Source organism: Macrobrachium nipponense, chromosome 25 (genome assembly GCF_015104395.2).
Source record: "Macrobrachium nipponense isolate FS-2020 chromosome 25, ASM1510439v2, whole genome shotgun sequence".
NCBI lineage: Eukaryota > Metazoa > Arthropoda > Malacostraca > Decapoda > Palaemonidae > Macrobrachium > Macrobrachium nipponense.
Window position 1 is genome coordinate 51745288 of NC_087214.1, and position 5488 is coordinate 51750775.

General features: G+C 35.7%; 1 long non-coding RNA gene across 1 annotated transcript; it reads right to left on the bottom strand.

The window, feature by feature from the left end:
* Positions 1-292: 292 nt before the first annotated feature.
* Positions 293-3207, bottom strand: LOC135199204 (uncharacterized). The gene is made up of 4 exons (XR_010310972.1): positions 3054-3207; positions 2479-2614; positions 1398-1555; positions 293-576 (listed from the first exon to the last, which is right to left on the bottom strand). It is a non-coding gene; the product is annotated as an uncharacterized LOC135199204 (long non-coding RNA).
* Between the last annotated feature and the right edge of the window lie 2281 nt (positions 3208-5488).

Sequence of the window (5488 nt, forward strand, 5' to 3'; positions counted from 1 at the left end):
TGATTACCACTTTCCAGATCTCTTCATACAACTTCCTTACTCATAAAGCAAAAGTGATTGCCAGGGGAATTGAATATCACTAACTATATATAATTCATAGAATGTTAAAATTGAAGTTGTGTAAACTTTCCTACTGAAGCAAAACTAGACATCATTCGGTATTTTGGGCAGAAGAAGAACAAAGTCCCTATGGCTTTCCTACTCAGTTTATACCAATTTTTCTATTTCTCATAAAGGGCATTGAAAAAAAATTAAACTTTATTTTTTTTTTTATTATGGAAATGGCCATGATTGTGTCCTTTTATCTTGTAACATTTTCAGAGAGAAGAAAAAGAAGATAATTTTGACTATAATATTGATATTTCAAGGCCTCTTCATGGCGTACACCTCCACCTCCAGCAACCCCAAGTAAGTAGTGCCTGGTGGAACCTTCTGGATGCTGACATATCTTCCAAGGACCCCTCGTGAGTGGCAGGCCAGGTACTGCTGAGACAATGAGTAAGGACCGGTGTATCTGGCCAGCAAGGCGTAGGACGAGAAGTCCCCCGTTGTCAGATTGTCCCTGCCAAGGCGGATCTGGAAGGAACGATTAGGTCAGTCTTCACTGCGAAAGAATTTTCCAGTAAACTTCATTGTTATCATCTGCGTATTCTTCTCCAACGGAAAACTCTCTAAAGGAATGACTGTAGTTTGCATCATAATATCAGATGCAAACACCTCTACAAAGTGTCATAGACTTTATGTATCAAGTGGTAACCGTTTTAGCTTAGTTATAAAAAAATATTCACACTTATACTTCAAGAGTTTGTACCTGTTAATGTATCGCTAACATGATATATAATCTACCTTTTCATAACTGCAGTTTCAAGAAATCTTAACTATCATAACTCATTTCGGTCACATGACTTACTATCTGGATAAAAAAAATAGTGTGGAGGATGGCTGGGGGGGGGGGTGGGGGGGGGGGGGGTAAGGGGGGGGGGGGTAAGACATCACTGGCACCATATTGGGTGGGGTTTGGAAGGGGGTGACATGTAAATTGAAACAATGAAATGCTAAGTCCTCTGTCTCATTGTTTCACTGTTTCCCTCGTGGCTGTAACTTTGTTTGTAAAATCATCACCTTTTCTTGATTTAAAAGCAAACATATTTATATATACATCATACTATATATATATATATATATATATATATATATATATATATATATATATATATATATACATTGGCATTGCATCCGTAAATTTGTGTATATTTTTTCTAACTTTCAACATATTCAGTCACAAAGAGGCTTTTAAGGATGAATAATTCATTATCTTTCGCCAGAGGGAAATCCATCCTGACCATGAATCGAACCCGTGCTGTGATTTTGGTAGAAAGAAAGAGATTTATTTGTACCTCAATGTTGTTGAACTGGTTGCCATTAGGAAGGATCCTGACCAGAGATACGTTTCCGGACTTCTCCCAAATCGACTGTCCAGAAAGGGTTTACATGACCATCAGAGTGGTATAAGGTTGTTACGTTTCCGTCGACTGCATTTTCTTTTACATGGTTCCTGTCGGTGGTGAAAAGAAATATATATATATATATATATATATATATATATATATATATAGTATATATATATATATGTATATATATATATATATATATATATATATATATATATATATATATATTATGTATATATATATATATATATATATATATATATATATATATATATATAGATATATATATATATATATAGTCAAAATCAGCAGGAGGCCACTCGGCAGTCACACTAAGTAGATGAAGGTAGGCAGGAACACACAGGAATTTGACATTACGGCATTTATTCCGACGTTTCCCAATACATTATTGCATCCTCAAGGAATTCTACAATAGATTGTAAATAAGATCATTTTTAAAAACTTTTTAAAAGATTACAAAATTAAAAACAATAGTTATCTATAAGTCAATTTAAAAGGAGACCATATTTAAAACACACAATAAGTTAATTTAAAACACAAGTTACATAAATTTTTAAAAAACTATGAAATTGAACATTAATATACAAGGATTTATTTTTTTTTAATCAATAATACATAATAATAATAAGTAATAATAATAATAATAATAATAATAATAATAATATTAATGTATTACGAAACGTCGGAATAAATGCCGTAATGTCAAATTCCTGTGTGTTCCTGCCTGCCTTCATCTACTATATATATATATATATATATATATATATATATATATATAGATATATATATATATATATATATATATATATATATATATATATATATATATAAGTTAATTATCTGACACCGTGTATCATGAGGCAGAGGATATATTGTTTCTCCCTCCCTCCCCTCACACTACATTTATATATATATATATATATATATATATTATATATATATATGTGTATGTATATATATATATATAATTTGAATGTGTGTGTATTTTTAATCATGTGATCCTCACGGACACTGCTGACTAGTGAAGGTGTTCTTTCCCCTGGCGACTTCCTCCAACAGAGCGGGAGAAGTAATTTTCCTGGCGAATACCAGAGTCGAATAGGAAGCTTCATTGAGGCCGTCGTATGTGGAACAAGTCTTACCTGTTTAGAGCAAGTATGAGCAGTCTGTTAGTCATCACTACTACAGCTACAATATAATAATAATACTAGTAATCATAATAATATATGCTGGAAGTAAACCCTCTTTTAAACATGTTTTATCAAAAAGTGATTGCTCGCCTCAGCTGCATTAATTTTCTAAAGGTTCTTCTCTATTTTTCTAATTATTGTTTTCTCATTGTTGCTTAAACTGGTGAGCAACGCACCGAAGGTTGACATATCTCAATTATGTAATAGTCAAAGCTTTTACATAGATTTTTTTTATTTTACTACCGCTACCATTAGAATATCATTGTGTACCTAAAGAATAACAATAATAATAATAATAATAATAATAATAATAATAATAAATAATAATAATAATAATAATAATAATAATAATAATAATAATAAAGTAAAATGGAATGCTAGTCGTACTCACTTTGGTAAACAAACATCGTCGACCTTGAATTGCTTGCGTGGAGAGAACACATCAATTTGCTAGGGACTGAGACGTTTGCCACATTTGCAGGAGGGTCCTTCATGCAATATTCAGGAGCTATCCAGGTTTCAGTTCCTTTCTGCCACCAGTGTTATCCCATACCCCAGCAGCATCAAGGGGAATCCAAAACAAATGCAAGTGAAATATCCTGGTGAATCTCAGATTCCTGTTCGCCATATTGCCCAGCCTGAAATTTTAGTGGTTTATATATATAATTAGCTGAAGGCGCCGCGAAAGCTCAAATGAAACGACAGAGTACCAAGTACTTTCGTGTATTTTGAACACATCTTTGTGCCCCTAAGATGTGTTAAAAATACACGAAAGTACTCGGCACTCTGTCGTTTCATTTTGAACATTCCCAGTGGCTTCAGTTAATAAACAAAATCGCGTGATAGTTTGATGCACTTTTCCACCTAGATTGGAACTCACAACAGTCTACCACAACTACATAATCTTTAGTTTTTCCAGTCGTCTCAAGCACACTGCTTCTGGCGGGGGCGGGGATACCACCGATCACAGCACATCGTTTCTGCGAAGTATCTTTCAAACGATCAAGTAACCGATTCCCCAGGAGGGATATTGCTGCTCCAACGAAGGTTTTTCGTGCATCGCAGCAAGACTATATTTGACTGAAGTGCAAGGTGGCCATTGATCGCAGATTTGGTTCGCAAGATCCGGATCGGAGTAAGGCGAATCTTTAATATGTGTGGCTTGGACATTCACATTAAGATCAGACTTCGACAAATGAGAAAGTTTGCTCTCGGCAGCCGAGCAGCAGTCACCAACCCTTAAGGTGCAATGGCTGGAGAGAGACGACCTTTTCGGGCGAACGATCGGCTACTTGAAAGGGAGTGTTTCTCTCGCTGAAATTTACTTGAGGAACTTAAATGACATCGTGGAGGCTATAGTGGATTCACATCACCCGTGCATGTGATGCCCAGGCCAGTCCCTTATGACGCTCTAGATTGGCTTCTGATAAGCCAATCACAGGGCTGGAAACTCTCAGTCTCTTTCTTGAGAATTCACAAAGGCAGGATGTATGTTCCACCTCTCCTGAGGGAAACGTCTTTCAGAAGTATCCCTCAGGAGAGGTGGAACATGCATCCTGCCTATGTGAACTCTGGAGAGAGACTGAAAGTTTCAGCCCTGTGATTGCCTTATCAACAGCCAATCAGGAGCGTCGTAAAGGACTGGCCAGGCATCAGATGCACGGGTGATGTGAATCTACTATAGATAGTTTTATCTCCTCGTGGATATGGAGATTTGCAGTTAGTGGATTCCATGAAGCAACACTTCTCAGAGAGTGAGAAAGGTCTTCGCAAGAGACGACACCACATTTCAGACTTTCTGCAGTGCTTCAACAGATATTTCTTCTTCACAAGTAGAACCTGAGTATTGAATTCAGTTCTCAAGGCTTGGCGGCAATTATTCCGGACCCCTGTCACATCGTCGACACCTCAGAAATCACATACTTGGGATTGATTGATTGATTGATTTGTTAGTTCTTACTGGCGTTGCAATGACGAGGTTATTGACGCCACACATGTTTGGGACATGCAGGCACCCATCGTTTCTAGGCACTCCCGCAAAGCGTGTCTATGTGTGTGAGTGTTCATAGCGTATGAATGTATGGGGCTTGGTGATAGGTAATGAAAAGAGAGGACACTCTTGATTGTTTGTGTCAGTGTGCAGAAACACCCATGGAGGAGGTTGAGAATGCCCATCGAATACGGTAACGTAAGATAAGACTTTTGAAAAAGTTCACCTTTGAAGTAAAAAGAGAAAGAGAAGTGTGGTGCCCTACACATTCATTCATTTTTGATTAACTTTCACATGTGGGAAGGTGGTGAATAAATTATGGTCTCTTTTATTTCAGTATGGGCTCAATTGCACCATAATAAAAGAAAATTGGGTTCCCTAAGACTTAATTGACTATTAAAAATGTGTAGTTAATCAGACTTAAACCTGTGGTTCAGGAGAGGAAAAATGACAGTTTACGGTTTTTTGGGGGGTCAGACTTTATTCATTTAATTCCACTATAATGTATTCATTTTGTTCAATGTTAATGTTAATGTTAGCTAGTCTGGGAAATAGAAAGTATATTTTTGTATCTACAAGGGTTTATTGGCCTAGTCTTCCATTTCAGTTTCAGTTACAGATCGAGGGTAGGCAGTTGCTTGTTAGCAGTTTTTCTTTCATTTACTACAATGAGTATCCTTTGGCTCTAAAACTCGTTTTAAGATAGACATATATATATATATATATAATATATATTTATATTCATATATACTATATATATATATATATATATATATATATATATATATATATATATATATTATATCTATAGCGAAGTGAGGGTGGGTTTTATCAAT